The sequence below is a fragment of the Mustela nigripes genome, chromosome 14 (assembly GCF_022355385.1).
Source record: "Mustela nigripes isolate SB6536 chromosome 14, MUSNIG.SB6536, whole genome shotgun sequence".
Lineage (NCBI taxonomy): Eukaryota > Metazoa > Chordata > Mammalia > Carnivora > Mustelidae > Mustela > Mustela nigripes.
In genome coordinates this window covers 106,997,199-107,018,972 of record NC_081570.1, presented here as the reverse complement: position 1 = coordinate 107,018,972, position 21,774 = coordinate 106,997,199, and positions in this window count along the sequence as shown.

The following is a 21,774-nucleotide window of genomic DNA, read 5'->3' as shown; positions in this document are numbered from 1 at the left end:
CAAGTTCATCTCATTCTTCACCAAAACATCCCTCAAACCCACCCCAGGTTTCCCCTGACTCAGGCACCACGGCCTCTGTCTGGCTATGCAGAAGCTTCCTCAGTGACCCCACTCCTCTCGCCCTGCTCCTCTCCAGACCTTCCTCCTTCGTGAAGCCTCTGATCTGGTTGCTCTCCAGCTTCCACTTTGCATGGACTCCCCAGGGCTCTTGGGCATGTAAGACCAGGCACAGCACCCCCTCTTTGCTCACTGCGCATAGGATCTCCCAGGCTCTGCTCTCATGCACACACGTTTCACATTCCAGCTAGCATGACCTTTACTTTCCTCCACACGATGGGTTCTCTCACCTCCGGGTCCAAGTTCTGTGCCTAAGACTCTGTCCCACCCTCACCACTCCTATTCTCAGGTCCATTCCCACCTCCTCTTCCCTTCTCAGCCTACATGGTTTTCTGCAGGAAGCCTCGCAAAACTCCAAGTGGGGATGAGATGTCCCTCCTGCGAATGATTAGGCTCTGTGCTTCCCCCTTCATGGCACGGACACTGATGGGTCTCTACACCATGCATTTTCCCTGGGTAACCTTCTCCAGACTCAGTGCTTTAATCTGTATGCTCATGACTTACATTTCTATATCCCCAGCCCAAATCTATCGCGAGAATTCTCAAGTTATCTGTTGAACCCAACACCTCTACCTGGCTGTCACACAGCTAAGATTATTGTTGCAGGTCATGGGAAATTCCATTTAAATTGTTGTAAGCAGGGCACCTGGGTGGCCCAGTCAGTTAAGAGTCAGCTTTCAGCTCTAGGTCATGATCCTGATCATGTGGGATCAAGCCCCACAAGAGCCTCCTTACTCAGCAGGGAGCCTGCTTCTCCCTCTCCCTCTGCCTGCTGCTCCCCTAACTTGTGCTCTCTCTTTCTCTCTCTCTCAAATAAATAAAATCTTTTTAAAAAATTGTAAGCAGAACAGGAATTTATTGACCCGTGTAACAGAACAGCCTAGGGACAGCTGGAACTTGGCACAGTGGTCGGAGATGGTGTCTTTCTCTAAATTCCTGGGCTGCTTCCACCCCTGGGCTATTTCATGTGACCACCCAGGCCCATTAGTGGGTCTGAAGATACGCTACACAAGCCTGGACTGTGTATTTGAACCTTAGAACTGGGGTGGACCCCCAAACGAACTATGAGAACCAAGAGTTGAGGAGAGTGGATCAGATATGGGAGCTGGATCCCACATAAGGAACACCTACCTCCAAATACAGCGTTCTCAGCTGACTACTGAACAACACAGGAGTTGGGGCTCCAACCCTCATGCAGTAGATAATCCACATAGAAACTTTGACTCCTCCCAAACTTAACTACTAATAGCAAGAACCACAAGATTACTTTTTATTATAGTATGCCATTTACCAGCCAGGCAACTGCTCAGATGGTGGTATTAGCATCATGTGTTTTGCGCAGATACTGGGATACTCCCAACATTCAGACTCCCCACAACAGCAACAAGAGGCAGCCACAGAACTATCATGGTACAATACATGCTACAGTTAATTTTACAAGGTTATGGTTTAATATTAAATTTTTGTGCTCATTCACATTTCTCTTGATGCTAAAGGTGCCACATATAGTCTGTAAGTGTGAGAGTTTTGATAAATTTTAACTCCTTTTAAAAAAATTTTTTTTTCATTTATTTATTTGACTGACAGAGATCACAAGTAGGCAGAGAGGCAGGCAGAGAGAGAGAGAGGGAAGCAGTCTCCCCCCCGCCCGAGCAGAGAGCCGGATGCGGGGCTCAATCCCAGGACCCTGGGATCATGACCTGAGCTGAAGGCAGAAGTTTTAACCCACTGAGCCACCCAGGCACCCCTAAATTTTAACTCTTTTATGATAGATTTCTGTATACATTATAGTAATAAGTAATAAAATGGACTAGTATCTACATACATCTTATGCCCTGTGAGATACCTGTTTCTTAATATTTTTGATATTTCAGTCATGCAGTTCATGAGTTTTTTCAAATTGTTGCAGATCCTTAGACAGTCTTCCAGTATATTTATTGAAAAAAAATCCACGTTTAAGTGGACCTGCACAGCTCAAACCTGTGTAATTCAAGGCTCAACTGTACATCTTTCTCCCAGAACCTGATCCTGTTGATTCACTCCCGATTTCAGTGGATGGCACCACCATCCACCTAGCTGTCAAACCAGGAACCCAGAGGTAATCCTAGACTTCTCATTCTCACAACTACATCCAAACAGTCATCGTTTCTTGGGTTCTACCTCTTGCATATGCATCCCCGCCTCTCCACCCTCGTTGCTTTATTTCAGACCTTCCTTGTAGCTGACTCATTTAACCATCTTCCCATTCCCTTCAAAAAAAAACCTGCTGACTGATGACCACACAACTACAAACATCTGAGGCTAATGAATAGCTTTTGGGAGCCCCCATCAGTGAGATCATGTGTTCACTAAGAGCATATTTGTGGCTATTCCCAAATCTGTTTGTATCAGTTGTATTTGTTCTTTGAAAACTGAAATTTACCTAAATAGTCTATAAACCAATAAAATATGGGTACACATAATTGTCTTTATTAAAGCCAAATTGAATTTTCAAAGACTTGATTAGGGAAATTCACTGAAGATCACTGTAGTTGATGTAGGTGTTATGTAAGACAACCATAAACAAATGAGACCAAAAAAACCTGGTAAAAATTTAGAAGCACCTTTCACTCAGATTGTACCACAACTATCCCTAAATTCCCCACTAAAAGAGGGGAAAAAAAAAAAAATAGGGGCACCTGGGTTGCTCAGTTGGTTTAGTGTCTGACTCTTGCATGATCTCCTGGTCGTGGGATGGAGCCCCATGTAGGGCACCACACTCAGCAAGGAGTCTGCTTGAGATTCTCTCCCTCTGCCCCTACCCCCACTCACACTTGTGACACACGTACATGCAGGCTCGCTCTCTCTCTCAAATAAATAAGACTTAAAAAAAAAAACAACACTAAAAATCATCATGAATGTGATTTACACAAGAAAGGTAATATAGCAGGGCGCCTGGGTGGCTCAGTGGTTAAGCCGCTGCCTTCGGCTCAGGTCATGATCTCAAGGTCCTGGGATCGAGTCCCGCATCGGGCTCTCTGCTCAGCAGGGAGCCTGCTTCCTCCTCTCTCTCTCTCTGCCTGCCTCTCTGCCTACTTGTGATTTCTCTCTGTCAAATAAATAAATAAAATCTTTAAAAAAAAAAAAAAAAAGAAAAAGAAAGGTAATATAGCAAAATATTGGTAAACAGACATGTTTCAATGTATACATGTCGAAATACTGTTTTGTAAGTACGCATTTGAACAGATTTCTTTTAGTAAACCAGCCAATTACTGGTCCCTACCCTTCTAAAAAGACAGCCTCTACTATTTTGCAATAAACACTCTTACTCTTCTCCCTGTCCCCAGTTTGACCTCTTCCACTCATTTCTCCACCCTGTGACCAAAGAGGATTTAGAGGAGGACTTGATGGTGTCACTCCCATGGTAAAATGGCACTGGCCCTCTCAACATGCAGGATAGGAACTAGACTCATCCTGGGGCATTCCAGAGTCCTCATGGTCCAGTCCCTGCTACCGTATAGTCTTATTTCCTGCTCTCACCATGGCCACTTTTCCCTAGCCTTGCCAAACACTCCTAACAGACAGCTAAGTGTTGTGCCTCTGTGCCTTCATAACAGCACTCTGTTCTACTACAGTGCTTATCACTCTGCATTGCAATGGTGCTTTTACTTGTTTGTCTTCCCTGACTTGACTTTGAATCCAAGAACGGGGACCTTGTTAAATGCACTTTGACATCACTAGTACTTAACATGGTGCCCAGCATACACAGGAGCCCCCACTTGATGCTCCTCTGACAGACATACCATCAGATGGTCAAGAGCAGCCCAACACTGGGTCACAGTACATCACCTCACTTCATCTCACCACGCAGGCATTATATTACCTCATGCCATTACAAGAAGGGTGAGTACAGTACTAGGAGATACTTTGAGAGATCACACTCAAATAACTTTTATTATAGTACACTTATAATTTCTTTTATTATTAGTCATTGTTGTTAATATCTTACTGCGCCTAATTTATAAATTAAGCTTTATCATAGATATATATGAGAGTGCCTAGGTGACTCAGTCTGTTGAGCATCTGCCTTCAGTTCAGGTCATGATCCCAGGGTCCTGGGATGAAGTCCCACTTCAGGGTCCCTGTGCAGTGGGGAGTCTGCTTCTCCCCCTGCTCCTCTTCCTGCTTGTGTTCTCTCTATATCTATCTCTTTCAAATAAGTAAAGTTAAATTAAGTTAAATTAAATTAAATTTTTAAAAATGTATGATAGGGAAAAAACATAGCATATATAGGGTTTGGTACTATTCATAGTTTCAGCATCCATTGAGTGTCTTAGAACATATTCCCCACAGATAAGGAGGGACTATTGTAGTAGATTTGAAAAATAGATAATGCTATAAAATCAGATTTAGGGCACTGTATCAGTCAAGGTCCCCACAGAAAATACATGGACACTTAGTTTAATGAGGAAACTATTATAGAGGTGTGGGTAGGATAAGATAAACAACAAGCAAAGCACCAGGGACTAGCAAAAGTAGGAAGCTGTTTCCACCACTAGGCCTAACTGGATAAGGCAAGGAAGCCGTTACTGGAAGCCAGCAAGAGCCACAGGCAGGAGAAAGGGGTCCCTCACAGATGTTGTGGCCTTAGGTTCAGAAATGCAGCCACCTGTCAGACCACAGGAGGCAGGAGGGAGCAAAGAGAATAAATACCAATTTCTCTCTTTTCCCACCTTTTCTGATTTGCTGCCAGTGCCTGCCATAGGACAACCCAGCTAGAAGGCTGAGCAGGACAGAGAAGCAGGGAAGTGAACCTGGAAGGAAAGGGAGAATATCCAGCACATTGTAGAAGAAAGAGATCAGTATTTCCCTACTGTGTAGTTACTCCTGCCACAGAAAGAGACAGAGGATAAAGTACCAACACTAATGCACATAGTGTTTTTTTAGTAAATATTCATAATTTATTGAGATATTTTTTCTTTTTATTGGGGTTAAATATACATAACACAAAATTTAACATTTTGACCATTTTAAGGCTTTTTTTAAAGATTTTGTTTATTTATCTGAGACAGAGAGAGAGAGAGTGCACACAAGCACAGAAGGAGAGGAAGAAACAAACCACCTACTGAGCAGGGAGCCTGATCTGGGACTTGATCCCAGGACCCCAGGATCATGACCTGAGCCAAAGGCAGCCGCTTAACCAACTGAGCCACACAGGCGCCCCCATTTTAATGATTCTTAAAAGATTTATTTATTTTTGAGAGAGAGAGTGTGGGTGTGATTGGGGGAGGGGCAGAGGGAGAGAATCTTCAAGCAGACTCCGAGCTGAGCACAGAGCTTAATCTCACAACCTGTGAAGTCATGACCTGAGCTGAGACAAGAGTCAGAGGCTTAACCAACTGAGCCACCCAGTCACCCCAATTTTAACCATTTCGAAGTACACAGTTGAGAAGCAGTAAATATATACATTCACATTATTGTGTAACCATCACTACCATCCATTTCCAGAACTTTTCATCTTCTTTGACTGAAACTCTGTAGACAGTAAATAATATCTCCTCATTACCCCCTTCTCCCACTCCCAGCAACCAACATTCTACTTTCCATCTCTGTGAATCTGAATACTGCAAGTACCTCCTATAAGCAAAATCATGTAATATTTGTCCTTTTCTAACTGGCTTATTTCACTTAGCATAATGTCCTTAAGCTTCATCCATGTGGGATATGTTAGAATTTCCTTCCTTTTTAGGGCTGAATAATATTCCATTAGAGGTATAGACTTCATTTGTGTATCCATTCATCCATCAATGGACATTTGATGGTTTCCATCTTTTGCATATTGTGAATAGTGCTGCTATGTACAAATAGTACAAGTCTGCTCAAGCCCTCGTTTTCTTTTTTTTTTAAGATTTTATTTATTTATTTGACAGACAGAGATCACAAGTAGGCAGAGAAGCAGGCAGAGAGAGAGGAGGAAGCAGGCTCCCCACTGAGCAGAGAGCCCGATGTGGGGCTCGATCCCAGGACCCTGGGATCATGACTTGAGCTGAAGGCAGAGGTTTTAACCCACTAAGCCACCCAGGCACCCCATCAAGTCATTTTTTTTGTTATTGAACTGTAGGAGTTCTTTATATACTCTGAATAATAAACCGTTAGAAAATGCATGATTTGCAAAATTTCCTCACAACTGTGGGTTGCCTTTTCACTCATTTAATAATGTCCTTTGATGCACAAAAATTTTTAATTTTGATGAAGTCCAATTTATTTATTTTTTCTTTTATTGCCTGTGATTCTGTTGTCATATCCAAGAAATCACTGCCAAATCCAATGTTGATTCTCTTTTTTAATGAAAAAAAAGAAAAAAATAAGCCCAAATCTACCACTTTTCATGAAGATTTGGGCCATGCTGCTAGCTAGGACTTCTATCAAGAATGAAGATGGAAGATGGGGTGCCTGGTTGGCTCTGTGGGTTAAAGCCTCTGTCTTTGGCTCAGGTCATGGTCCCAGGGTCCTGGGATTGAGCCCCGCATTGGGCTCTCTGCTCAGCGGGGAGCCTGCTTCCTCCTCTCTCTCTGCCTGCTTCTCTGCCTACTTGTGATCTCTGTCTGTCAAATAAATAAATAAAATCTTTAAAAAAAAATGAATATGGAGGGGAACGTGGGTGGCTCAGTCAGTTAGGCAGCTGCCTTCAGCTCAAGTCATGATCTCAGGGTCACAGGATCAAGCCCCACATGGGGCTCCCCGATCAGCAGGGAGCCTGCTTCTCTCCCTCTCCTCCCCACTTGTGCTCTTGCTCTCTCACTCTCTCTCTCTCAAATAAATAAATGAAATCTTAAAAGAGAAGGAGGAGGAGGAGGAAGAGGAGGAGAAAGAGGAGGAGTGGTGGGGGAGATGAGAACAGAAGGAGGAGGAGAAGAAGAAGAAGAAGAAAGATGGAGGGGCACCTGAGTGGCTCAGTCGGTTAATCATTCTGTTATTGATTTCAGCTCAGGTCATGATCTCAGGGTTGTGGAATCAAAACCCCAGTCAGGCTGTGTGCTTAGCAGAGTCTGCTCATTCCTCTCCCTCTGCTCCTCCCCCTGCTCACTCTGTTTCTAACAAATAAATAAAATCTTTAAAAAAAAAAAAAAAAGGACAAAGATATAGCAGATACATCAAGCCCCTTTCCTATTACAGACAATGCTAGATAAAATAGAAACCCCTCCCCCTAAAAAGTTGAAATACTTGGTTAATCAAAAGACAGAAAGAGAAGTAGCCAGATGCCAAAAGCAAAGGGGGAACTCAGAGCTATAAGAGTACACCAGAGTGGAGGCCATATGACCTAGGGCTGCAGTGGAGAACAGGAACTGAGCCCTTAGCTAAAGGAGACAACTATAAGGGACAACTATTCAAGAGTTGCACCGTCCATGCAGAGACTGGAAAACTCAGCCTACCACCCTAGATAGCACTTGGAAGGAGCTCTGGGGTCTCTCATCAGAGAGACATCAGGGCACCACACCTGTGTTTCCTGAAGCCATGGAGTTCAAACCTACACTGCTCCCTGTACCAAATCCCCAGGCAAAGATACTAAGAAGCACTCCAGGGCAGTGAGCACTATAAACCCTAGACAAATGCAAACCACTTCATGAAGACAATCCAGCTATTTGGAGGATTTCTACAGGAGATAAATCCTGCTAAGTGGGCTCACAGACAAACATTGCATTGCCCATGAAGCACCAATAATTTATGCAACAGAAGAGATACTTTGCACTCAAATAATGAGAGAGAGCAAGCAATCTGGACAGGACCTTAACATGAGCATGATTAAAATGTTCAAATAAATCAGGGTACCTGGGCGGCTAAGTTAATTAAGTGCCCAACTTTTGATTTCAGCTCAGGTCTCTATCTCAGGATCTGAAGGCCCTGAGTTCAAGCCTTGTATTGGGCTCCACACTGGGCATGGAGCCTACTTAAAGAAAAAAAAAAAGTTCAAATAAACACAGCAAGAAATAGGACACATAAAACAAGAGCAGGAATACACGAATGGAAAAACAGAACCAAAGAGAGCTTCTATAAATGAGATATAGAGTGATGCAAATATATAAAGATGGTGAAGCTGGGCATTCTACCAGCAATTCATGGCCCAGCTCCAGTTTTGGGGGAGAAACTCTGCCCCCCCACCCCACCTGTGGCTTGGCTGCACCTCAAGATGACCTTGGTGCCTCACCGCCCCACGCACCTCACAAGCACCCTTTTGTACTGCCCGTGAACCTGGTGAGAGAAGTACTGGGAATTCAGGCAGAAAGATGGTGAGGACCACACCTGCACTGGGATATCGATAATTCATTCTTTGTTCTCTGTCCTCTCTAATCTCCTTAATCTCCCCCAGCGACTGCTGAAAGCATTCCCACAAAACTGCAGTCAAGAAAAAAAAACTCTGGGAGGGAAAGGCAAGTCTGCACTGGCTTGGAACTGAGTTCACCTCGCAGGCAGTGAGGGCAGAGAGACACAGTGGTAATCTGGAGCCCAAGCCCCACCTCTCTCGGCAGAGAACTTGACCTTCCCAGAGAGAAGTGTTCCTGTTACCAGCTTCACATTTTATGCCCACAGCAGCTTAGTGTCAACACCATCATTAACCATGATCCACAAAGTCACCAGGGCTCCTGGTAAGAATGCAAAACAAAGGCAACATCATAGGAACCTTGCAAGTCCAGTCTGTAAAGAGATTAACTTTTGGCAAAGGAAGAAAACCAAATGTAAAAGTCAGGGAAGGTGTAAATTAAAATCAACCAGGCAGCAGAGGTTAGTTCATAAATGCTAATTCACCTGCTCTGCATTTCCTCACCACTAAACTTCCTTAACTCCCTTGCAATCTGGCTGTTTTCTCCTCTCCAGCGCTCCAATCTCTTCCTCCGGGGTCAGACAAATCTTTACTGAATTAGCAAATCCAGTAGCAGGCTCTTCACCTTCCCAGTCCTCCACTCACAGCAACACTGCTGCACACTGGAGCTGAAAATCAGCCCCTCCTGGATTCTTACCGCACCATGCAGTCTCCTTCCCTTGGTCTCAGAATATGTGAAGTCTGGTCTTAGACAACTGTGTGATCTTGAGCAAGTTCTCCAAGTCTCTCCCTCTTTAGCGGGAAAGTAGAGATGACACCACCTATCCAAACTTACTCCCACGTTGTGCTAAGACAGAAGGGAAATAGGAGAATGCTAGGTGGGAGGCCTGGGTGTTCAGTCAGTTGAGCATCGGCCTTGGGATCAGGTCCCGATCCCATGACCCCCGGGATGGAGCCCCATATCCAGCTCTCTGCTCCTCCAGAAGTCTGCTTCTCTCTCTCCCTCTGCCTCCCATCACTGCCCTCGGCTGTGTGCTCGCTCTCTCTTGCTCTCTCTCTCTCCCCCCCAAAAATAAATAAAACCTGGGGTGTCTGGGTGGCTTAGTGGATTAAAGCCTCTGCCTTTGGCTCAGGTCATGATCCCAGAGTCCTGGGATCAAGCCCCATGTGGGGCTCTCTGCTCAGAGGGCAGCCTGCTTCCCCCTCTGCCTATCTCTGCCTACCTCTCTGCCTACTTGTGATCTCTGTCTGTCAAATAAAGAAAATCTTTTAAATAAATAAATAAATAAAACCGTTTAAAAAATAAAAAATATATATAATCAATATATACCTAAAAAAGTAACAAGAATTCCTTAATATAATGTTCAAATATTCTTCAATTATCTCCTAAAGGTATTTTCTTACAGTTTGTTTGCACAAACTAGAATAAAATAAGGTCCCCTTAGTGCAACTCATTGATATCTTACCGCTCTTTTACTCTGCAGTCTCTCTCCCTTTTCCTCCCTGTCCCTTGTTATTTATGTATTGAAGAAACAAGTTCATTTGTCTTGTGAGATTTCTCATAATTTTTTTTGCTAATATATTTCTGTGTTCATGTTTAATGTGTTCCTCTTCTCCTATACTTTCTAAAGATTAGAATCAGATCTGAAGATTGATCAGACTCAGGTTCAAGTTTTTGCTAAGAATACTTCAGCGCCTGTGTGTGCTTTCATCCTGCAGCATCTGTTTGCTTCTCCTTTTGTGAAGTCACCAATGTTCACTGATGCTCATTATCCCAATCCATTATTTCATTAGAAGTTGCAAAATCAAAATAGTTTTATTCTATTCATTTTTAGTTACGATGTTTTTCAAAAGAGAAACTCTTCATCAACTGTTTGATTATCCTAAAGAACAGTTTACAGAGGAAGAGCAGGGTAAATCTTGATTCTTTCCCTTTATTTTGAAAATATACAGTTTTCAAAGTAACAGTTGGCTCCCAAGTGTGATACTGTGATTTATAATAAGAAACATATATTTGGTCCTTATCCCCATTTCTGGCACAGAGTTCCTAAAACTCTTGAGATCAGTCTTTTGTTGTGTTAAGGAGGTGACTTTTGGAAAGCACCTGAGGTTGGGGCTAGTTACCAGGGGAACCAACCATGTGATGGAACAGCTGGAACTTTCAGTCCAGACCCCTGACTTCGAGGGATGGGACAGAAACTAGAGATTGAGATCAGTTACCAATGGCCAATGATTTAATCAGTCATGCCTATGTCATGAAACCTCCACAAAAACCCAGAAAGACAGGGTTCCGCTGAGAGCTTCAGGGTTGCTGAGCTCGTGCAGGTGCAGGGAAAGTGACCTTCCAGAGAGCATGGAAGCTCCAAGTCTCTTCCCACATACTTTGCTGAATACGTCTCTGCCATCTAGATATTCCTGATTTACACCCTTTTATAATAAACCAGTGACCTAGTAAGTAAAATGTTCCTCTGAGTTCTGTGAGCCACTTTAGCAAAGTAATCAAACCTGGGGAGGGGACTATTGGAAATTCCAACCCACAGCCAGTTGGTCAGAAGCACAGGTGGCCCCCTGGGCTCTCAATTGGCTCTGAGGTTGGGGATGGGCAGTTTGGTAGGACTGAGGCATGAGCAGTAGATCCCATGCTACCTCTAAGGAGACAGGGTCAGAATTCAGTTAAATTGTAGAACATCCAGCTAGTGTCAGAGAATTTCTTGATGGTATGGGAGAAAAAAAACGCACACATTGTGGCTAGTGTCAGAATCATTACCTAGCATTCTCTGAAACTGAGCAATGAGATCATTTTGTTATTTAGTTTCATTAGTAACTCACAGATTTAAGCATATTTAGTGTGTTTCAGTTGTGCTCTTGATGCTCCTATTGCTCATGTTCAGCCCATGGAAGCTCTTTTGAGTTGGGTCCTAAGCCCTTTTGACATGACTCCACTAGTCTTTGAAAACTTCAGTGCTTTCCGAAATAAGGTGTTCCTGGCTCATCTTGTACATTTCCTGCACCAGATCTTTCTTCAAGGACCCCTTCTTCCTTGCAGCAACCCCTCTCACTCTTCGTTTCCTTTGCCAGCTCTTCTCCCTGTGCCTTAACTGTGTCCTCTTATGTCCATCTCCGCTTGTGTCCCTTTAATCTCCCATCAGTGAAAGTCTAACCAGTAATGCTTCAACTAGCACTTCATGCTGGTCTATATTTTCACATTCCTAACAAGAATAAGTTCTTCAACCTGGCTTGACTTCCACTGCACCTTTGATGTTTCTTCCTTCATCTGGAATTCAGTTTGACATAATTCAGCTTAAATTTATTGAGTATCTTCTATGTCCCAAGTGTTGTATTCTCACTATTGATATTGGTAGTAATAACAGTAATAGCTAGTAACTTATGGAGTACTTATTACATGCCATACACTAAGAGTCTTATATACATTATCTATTATATTCTTTTACTAATCCTATAACATAAGCTCAATTATTAACCCCTATTTTACTGAGGTGGATACTAAGGCATAGAGAGAATCAGAACTTTTCCCAAGTCTCAAAGCAATTAGGGAAGAGACAAGGCCAGGTGGCCTGACTCCAGGTGATGGTTAATACTATGTGTCTACTTGAGGGGTGCCTGGGTAGATCAGTGGGTTAAGCCTCTGTCTTCAGCTCAGGTCATGGTCCCAGGGTCCTGGGATCAAGCCCCACATCGGGCTCTCTGCTCAGTGGGGAGCCTGCTTCCCCCTCTCTCTCCCTGCCTCTCTGCCTACTTGTGATCTCTGCCTGTCAAATAAATAAATAAAATCTTTTTTTTTAATGTTATGTGTCAACCTGACTTGGGGAAGGGATGCCCAGAGAGCTGGTAATACATGATTCTGTGTGTCTGTGAGCATATTTTTTTAAATCTCTCTTTTTTAAGATTTTATTTATTTATTTGACAGACAGAGATCACAAGTAGATAGAAAGGCAGGCAGTGAGAGAGGGAGGAAGCAGGCTTCCTCACGATCAGAGTTCGATGCGGAGCTCGGAACTCAATCCCAGGACCCTGAGATCATGACCTGAGCCAAAGGCAGAGGCTTTAACCCACTGAGCCACCCAGGCGCCCTGTGTGAGCATATTTTCAGAAGAGATTAACATTTGAATTAATAGACTAAGTAAAAGCAAATGGTCCTTCCCAATGTGGGGTGGGCAAGTGGGCATCCTTTAATCTGATCCCAAATAGAACAAAAAGGCAGAGGAGGGGAGAATTTGTCCTCTGTCTGTTTGAACTGAAACTGCCATCTTCTCCTGCCCTTGGACATCGACACCTGCTTCTTGAGCTTTCGGACTCAGGTGGAGACTTACATCATCAGCCTTCCAGATTCTCAAGCCTTTGAACTTGTACTGAGTTATACCACCAGCTATCCTGGTTCCCCAGCTAGCAGACAGCAGGTAGAGTCCGCTCGGCCTCCACCACCTCTTGAGCAGATTTCTACATTAAACCTCCTCTCGGTTCTCTTTCTCAGGAGAACCCTGATACTTTCCAAAATCCAATCTTGGCCACTATGCCATTCATCGTTTCTCTCCTCTCTGTGGGGCCTAATCCCACACATTCTACAGACTTTACCTCAGGTCTTACGTCTTCCAAAAGCCCCCACACCCATTCTGATCAGCAGGGCTCTCCCTCTCCTCTGAACTCCTGCACCACCAAGAAGCACCTGAGAACACACTGCCACGCATCTTTGTTCCACTCCAACTGCAGAGTCTGGTTCCCTGGGCCTGGGTACAGCCCAGGCTTCTGCCTTTCTAACAAGCTCCTGGGGGATGCCACTGCTGCTGGTCCACGAGCCACACTTTAAGTAGCCAGGGCTTAACAGATATATCCATATACCTTCATTGAGTATATTTTCCAAAATGTGATCAAGGGCTACCTCCCGATGCTACCCCTATTCTTTCTATTTCTGTATTTTCCATTTTCCTATCAATGGATACAGATCGCTCTTGTCATTAGGAAGACATAACTATTAAACTTTCAACATTCCTTATGATATTCAAAATAAAGTTCAAGTTTCTTCCCTCAGCACTGGAGGCGTTTGATGATCTGGTCCTTCAAGGATTCCATGTCCTGATCTCCTACAACCTGCAAACACACAACCCACATAACTACCAAACCTTCCAGATCATCTATTATTTGTCCACATGCCTCTTCCTTACTCCCTCATTCCCCCACCTTCCTAACCTGGATAGCTCAGACTCATCCTTCAGATTAGCCTCAAGATGGCTCCTCCTGCAAGAAGCCTCCTCCATCTCCCCCACCTCTGCTCTCTGCTCTGCACTCCTGCAACAGCCAAAGGCACCTCGGCCATGATGCTATTCACCTTTGCATGTAGTTTGGTCTGCCTGCCCTGCTGGACTGAGATCCCCGAAGACAGAGACAATGTCCTTATTTCTGGATCCAAAGCTTTTAGTGTCAGGCATAAAGTTGGTGCTCAACTTTCTACCTGAATATACCTAAACGATCTATAAAATGCAATGATTTTCCCAAATATTGGTTACTGTTATCCTCACTTTGAAGATAAGCAGCTTAAGAAAGGTGAAGTGACCTGCCCTAGTTCTCAAAGCTAGTAAGTGGGGAAACCTGAACTCAAACCTCATCTTTCTAATGCTCTTTCTACTTCACCACAGCTGCTACCATTAAATATTAACAAGGAAAAAACAATGTTAGTGTGGGTTGGGTCGAGTTGTCGGACAACTGTTTCATAGTGGAAGTATTTCTGTCATTAACAGACCTTGATGACACATCTACCATTAACTTTTAAGAACAGATCAAGCTGAGAAGCATGAATGTGTTTTAAAACATGAAGGGATTTAACTCGTATTTGCTAGAGTAAGTGACAGATATTAAATCACGTTTTTCACAGAGAGAAGTTGGGCACAGTCAGGCTGAGCTCAGCTGTAGCTCTCCCCCCACTCCATTCTCAGGTATCCCAGTGGTTCTTAAGCAAAGGGTATGTGGCTCCAAGCCACAGCCACTGTCCTCAGCAGCTCGTGTTGAACAGTGATTTACACTCTCTGCCAACATCCCCCACAGTCTGCTCAGAAGACACCACACACCAAGACAAATCTCTGTCCCCAGGAAACCTACAGGCTGTGAGGGAGACAAACAACTTCATAAGCAATTTCTACACCCCGTGATAAGGGCCATGAAGTACCAAGGGAGGCCCAAGGACTAACACCCAGCTCCAGTCTGGGAGGATTCAGGGAAGCTTCATGATGGAAACAACATCCGACCAGAACCTGGAGGGTGCCCAGCTCTGCAATCAGCTAATATTTACTTCCACCTCCTGATCTCCCTTCACTGTCTTCCCTCACAGCTTGTCTCCTCACCTGTAGCACAAATTCCTCTCAAGGACTCCATCCCAGCATTCCCTGAAGTGCCTTGCCCAGCAACTACAGCCTGCTTTCCAAATGCCAGTATGACATTCTCTTCACTAGACGAGCCTGGCCAGGAAAACCTCTGTGGGCACTAGGCATCCTGCCAGGACCTCAGCCTGACCACCAGCATGTGCAGGAAGCCACCAGGCCCTGTCCAGGGAAGCAGGCTCTGTATAGCATCAACTGGAAAAACCAGTGTCTACAAGCTCTCCCAAGTCACCATGCCCGGGGTAGGTCCAACAATTTGAGACTCATCACAAAGTAGGTCATTTCCACCTGGAATCCCACCAGCCCCTTGTTCAGCATCTTCCTGTGCCAACCAGGGTCTCCTCCCTGCATTTGGCAGGCACACAATGATAATAGGTGCCCTGGCTGGAAAATTCCAGGGGGTTGTGCTCCTTCCTCTTCCCCGTGTCCCCAGCTCAATAGGAAAGCCCCACAGATTCTCCTGAAGTTTGTTCTCAAACAGTGTGCACCCTCCTGCCCGTTGTCACCACTGTCATCTGAATTCAGGCCTCCATCATCCGAATTCAGGCCTATGTCATCCCCACCATCATCTACTGGCTCCCCCTCCCTGCTCGATTGGCGACTATCGCTTCTGTGGTTTAATTGTGTCCGCAGTTTAAATCTTTAGCACCCACTCAAGCCCTTTCTAGTTGCACTTACTGTTTCTCCAAATGTGTCCCAACATTCGCCCCTCTGTGGTTCTGTTCCTATTAACCCCCAAACTGCCCTCCTCTCTGTGAGTGTTCCACGTGTCACATCAATGTCTATCAGAGGGAAGAGCACCCAGCCTTCAAGGCTCACTGCAAACCCTGTGTCTCTCCCCTGAAGTTATTCCTAAGGGTCCTAGCCGATAGGGAGCCTATGCTCTGAATCCTCCTGGTCTACTGTCTACACTTGTGCAACACTGGCCACATATGGGACCTCCTATCAGAGCTGCTCATGTTTCTGCCTAGATTCTGGTTATAATCCGAGGCAGCTAGCTGTCCTCATTGTTGCTCTATCTAAAGAAAGGCAAAGAGGGGTGGTGGCAGGAGTGAGACTTTGAAACTAGGCTTAGTGTGGGTTCTGATAGGGCCATAATATGCCCTGAGGTAAATTACTTAATCTCTCTGAGCTTCTGCTTCTCCTCTGCAAACAGACTTAACCTCGATCATACAAGCAGTCTGGGAGACTAGAGATAATATATGCAAACCACAGTGATTTACAATGACCGTAGCAATCAATCTGAAATACTTCTTGAGGTGACTACACAGAACAAATAAGTCAGAGTATTGCAGACTATAAAATTATCATGTCAATTTTTTTAAGATTTTATTTATTTATTTGTCAGAGAGAGAGAACATGAGCACGAGCACAAGCAAGGGGAGTAGCAAGCAGAGAGAGAAACAGGCTCCCTGCCAAGCAAGTAGCCCAGTGCAGGACTCAATCCGAGGACGTGCTTCATGACCTGAGCTGAGGGCAGAAGCTTAACCGACTAAGATAGCAAGGCAACCCTATTATCAATTTTTAATACGTGGAATTTGGATTATATTTCTGTTCTTACAATAGAACTAGTATAGACCTCAAAGATGCCCCTATTGATTATCAGCAAACACATTCTCCAATAACTAGGCACTCTGAATTTCAACCTATCTTGCTCAAAACTGTTAAAATGAATTTACTTAAAAACCAACCAATAGGGGCGCCTGGGTGGCTCAGTGGATTGAGCCGCTGCCTTCAGCTCGGGTCATGATCTCAGTGTCCTGGGATCGAGCCCCGCATCGGGCTCTCTGCTCGGTGGGGAGCCTGCTTCCCCTTCTCTCTCTGCCTAACTCTCTGCCTACTTGTGATCTCTCTCTGTCAAATAAATAAATAAATAAAATCTTTTAAAAAAAAAAAACAAAAACAAAAAACCAACCAATAAAATTGGTTGAATTCTATGCCCTATTTGAGGTTTTGATCCCTATGGCACCAAGCACTACTTTAACCTAAATCTCTACTTTTGGGACACCTGACTGGCTCAGTCCATTAAGAGTCTGTCTCCAGCTTGGATTGTGATCCCAGGGTCCTGGGATCCAGTCCTGCATCAGGCTCCCTGCTAAGCAGGGAGAGTGCTTCTCCCTCTGCCTGCCACTTCCCCTGCTTGTGCTCATTCTCTCTCTCTCTGACAAATAAATACATAAATCTTTTTTGTAAAATAAATATCTACTTTCATTTTTTCTCTGCTGTTTGTTTTTCTGGTTTTTTGCATCTTATACATGGAAAATTCCTGGAACCTGAGATATGCTACCAAAGGCATGGGCGAATAGGGCAGGGTGCCAACCTAAATCACAGCCTCCATCACAAACCAGCTAGGTAAATTTGCCTGCCCCATATTCACTCCTGGGGGCCCTGGAGCAAGGTTTCCTGACCATCAGTCTACTGGGGCCAAGCCCAAGAAAACAACATGCACAGCAGAGCTACTCACTCCGCAGCCACTAGAGGGTCCCACAGCATTAGGTAGGAAGCAAGGACACACCTTCTCCCTACTCAAATCGCTGAAGGCGCCTCTTGCGGCCCTTGCTTTCAGACCGGAAACAGGATTGCCAGGAAACCCCAGAGTTAGCTGCTGGCTGACGCTGTGGAAGTATCAGTTCTGACAAAGCAACCCACTCTTTTTCTTTTCTTTTCTTTTCTTTTCTTTTGCTTTCTTTTTTTAAGATTTAAGATTTATTTATTTATTTGAAAGAGACTGAGAACTCACGCGGGGAGGGGTAGGGAGAAGGACAGAGAAATTTTAGCAGACTTCTCAGCGGAGCTCTGAGCCTGAGGCCGGGCTCTATCTCACAACCTCTAGATCACATACGCCCACCCCCACCCCAGAGATCACTGACCTGAGCCAGCGGAAACTTGGTTTCCGACTGTGCCACCAGGAGCCCCCTCACTAAGCAGCCACTTTTTACAAAGGGTTTGACTCACGAGGGCCCCATAGGTCTGAGCCCTCCCCAGCCACATTCCAGTATCACCAATGAGCACAGTCTCTGTGGCTTAAACAACTTTTTTCCATACAGCCCGCAGATTTTTTGCCTGCTCTCAAGGGTTAATAAAGGAAAAGGAACCACATGTGAGGCTGGCAGATTACAGCCCACAAGAAGCAGCTCCTCCCCTGCAGAGTCTGCCCCCAGCACCAAGCATTCTTGGAGTTCAGACAAGCTGGTGTTCTATTACCTAACTCAAAGTGCACGGGTCTTTATTCTTCCTCTTTGCAAGAGACCAGGGAAATTGGGATCTCTGGTGATGAGAAAAATGGAGCTAAAGTTCCCAGATTTTTCTTTTTTAGCCACCTCAATCCATAACACAAATGGATTCACAAACTTTTTGGGGGGGGGGATTTATTTGAGAGAGAAAAGGGGGAGAGGTACAGAGGAGAAAGAGAGAGAATCTTTTTTTTTTTTTTAAAGATTTTATTTATTTATTTGTAAGAGAGAGAGTGAGAGCGAGCACAGGCAGACAGAGTGGAAGGCAGAGTCAGAGGGAGAAGCAGGCTCCTTAGGAGCCTGATGTGGGACTCGATCCCAGGACGCCGGGATCATGACCTGAGCCGAAGGCAGCCGTTCAACCAACTGAGCCACCCAGGCATCCCAAGAGAGAGAATCTTAAGCAGACTCTTCGCTGAGCCCAGAGCCTGACCTAGGGTTCAATCTCACCACCCTGAGCTCATGACCCTGAGATCACCACCTGAACCAAAACCAAGACTCAGAAGCCTAACCAACTGTGCCACACAGGTGCCCCAGATTCACAAACTTATAACAAATTTTCATTCAGGTTTTGATTATCTCTTTTGGAGCATTGCTAAGAGAGTAGAATATTCAGGAAAACATTTTTAAATAATTATAAGACCTGGGGCACCTAGGTGGCTAAGTGGATTAAGCATCTGCCTTTAACTCAGGTCATGATCTCGGGGTCTTGGGATGGAGCCCTTTGTCCAGCTCTCTGCTCTGCAAGGAGTCTGCTTCTCCCTCTCCCTCTGTGCTCACATATTCTCTCTCTCTCTCTCTCTTTTTCAAATAAATAAAATCTTTTTAAAAAATAGTAATAAGTATAAGACCTTGAGGGGTTGGTTTCTACCATTAGGATGACTTCACATAAATCACCTCATATAATTCCCATAATAATTACCCCCCCAGGATAGGAATTTAAGAAATTTTATAGATGAGGAAACAGAAAGCATAGAGACTTACCTGCCCATGGCACAAAGCAACCCAGCATAACCAGGATTCTATACAGGCTCATCCAGCCCAACCCACCAGCCACTTAATAATAATTATGGTTAATGTTAGTGTGGTACTTACTATAGGTCAGGCACTCAACTAAGCATTTGCAAGCATTTTTTCATTTATATTCATGACATCCCTGTGAGGCAGGTTCTAAGATCAAGTCCCTTCTCCAAATGAGAAAACTAAAGTTTGGAAAGGTTAGGTAACATGTGTGAGATCACATGGCTAAAGAGAGGCATAGAAACTAGGATTCACCTCAATTCTGTGCTCATAACCACCATGTTAAGACACAGCAGATTGTGCCTTCACCTCATGTCCTATCACTCTCCCCTCTGCTCCCCACCATGCTGCAAGCACACCCATGGCTTTTCAATTCCCCTGCCCACCTCCCAGTCTCTGCACTTGCTTTTCCCTCCACAGGGAAAGCTTCCTCCTAGCTCCTGTTCTATTTGCAACCCTAGTTCCTTCTCTTCCTCTATGTCTTCAGTATACTCTTCCATGACTTTTTTTTTTTTTTTTAAGATTTTATTTATTTGTCAGAGAGAGAGAGCAAGCAGGGGGAACTTCAGGAAGAGGGAGAAGCAGACTCTCCACTGAGCAAGGAGCCTGATGAGGGACTCCATCCCAGGGGCCTGGGATCATGACCTGAGCTGAAGCCAAACACTTAACCAAACTGAGCCACCCGGGTGTCCCTCTTCCCTGACTTTTTACCTAAAACATGTCCCCTTTAATCTTTCTCTCATTCAGACTCTTGTTTTTCCCATCATGTTCCTCATTACAACCTACCACAATTTTTATATTCGTTTAGTTTTCTCCTTTGCTTGTATTTTGTTTGTCTTTCCCACTAGAATGTAAGGCCTTGGAAATTTTTCTGTCTTGGTCATTGACATAGCCACAGTACCCAGACCATACCAGGTACCAGAAGGTGCTCAGTTAAAAGAAGAAGAGGTGGGGGGGGGGGGAGAAGAAGAAGGTGCTCAGTACATATCTGATTGAATATAACCATTATAATGTGCAGTTCAGCTATAGAGGAAGCATGTAGTTTCCAAACCCAAGCTAAGAGTTCGGTGTCGTTGTTGTTGTTGCTGTTTTTAAGATTTTATTTATTTGAGAGAGAGAGAAAGAAAGAAAGAAAGAGGCAGACAGAGGGGAGAAACAGATCCCCCCACTAAACAGGGAGCTCGACATTAGGGCTCAAACCCAGGACCTCGGGGATCACAACCTGAGCCACAGGCAGACATGTAATCATCTGAGTCACCCAGGTGCCCCAAGAGTTCAGTGTTTAAAGGAAGGGAGGGAGGACGACAGACAAGCTACAGTCTTTCAACTTTTGCTGCCCCAGGAGACAGGTTAGCAGAGCAAATACAGCCTCTATTCAACCCTCAGGGGCCCTGGAGCGAAGCCTGCTCAAAGGCATTTGCCCACAGAACAGCCATGCTTGACCACCCGAGAGGTTCTGTCTCACAGAGGGGGAACCACGCAGAAGCTAGATCCACTGTGCAGAACCTGCTGCCTGCTGGGCAGAGCTGGGTGCCTTCATGGTCACTCGCTGCTTCATTTTTTTTCTGTCAACACAGAAGATCAGTGTCTATCCCTATTTTGCCCAGAGGGAGACTCAAGTTCACAGTGGTGTGATGATCCAGAGCCTGGTGCTAGAAAGTGGGATAGCAGCTCACACTCCTTTAACATTCTTCAGCAACTCCCTGTTACCTTCAAAAACAAGCTCCAAACCCCTTAGAAGAGTATCTCAGGCACCCCAGGAAAGGCACCTCCTCTCAGGACTGGAGCAATTCCTAGGATAGTGAAAGACCCTAGAGGACCCGTACCCAAGGACGCACTCACAGACCACTGGATGCAATAAGCAAGAGGATTTTATTCGGGCATGCTCGGACTCCCAGGGACACTTGACCAGGATGGGTCAGTGCCTGAGAGCCCCGATCTGTTTCGGGAGTCCCTTAATATAGAATTTTACAGTCCATTACATCAGAGCCCTCACTTTTCTAGCCAGTAATTTCAAAGCATTACAGGAAGGCCTACACACAGGTAGCCAATCCTTTAAAACCAACCATACATTCTGGCCAGTCACCGTTCAGGTAGTGTACAGTAGAGGGTACGTGTTGAATTGCACGTTTCTAACCTTTATCTGTATACGTGCTGAACCGCACGTCTCCAGCTAGTGTACGTGCCGAACCGTACGTCTCCGGCCTTGGTACGGGAGGCAACCCTTATCAATTTTACTTAGTAGTAGGGGAAATTCTTAACAGGGGAAGGGTATAACTTTATTTGATTACACAGCGAACGAGGGTTTAAGCAATTTTTCATTTCTTAGCAAAGCATTAGAAGCATTATTATACAGAAGCCAGACACAGCTGGGTTAAACACAGATTTTTGCTATTCGTTATCCTGTTATGCTGCTTGCTGACTCCCTTATCTATGGTCAGCTGGCCACAGTTTCTTAGTTAGCATAAGCTGGTTATAAAAAGAATGTTAAAACTTATAGGCTATACTATAGTTCTGACCTGGGGTCCTTCAATAGAAGCACTCACTCCAGGATTCCATGCTCTAGCACATGCTTTTCCCTCCTGTCCGCACCCACACAATCTAAGCCCTACTTGTCCTTTAAGATTTCTGAGAGAAGGGACGCCTGGGTGGCTCAGTTGGTTAAGCAGCTGCCTTTGGCTCGGGTTGTGATCCCTGGGATCGAGTCCCACATCGG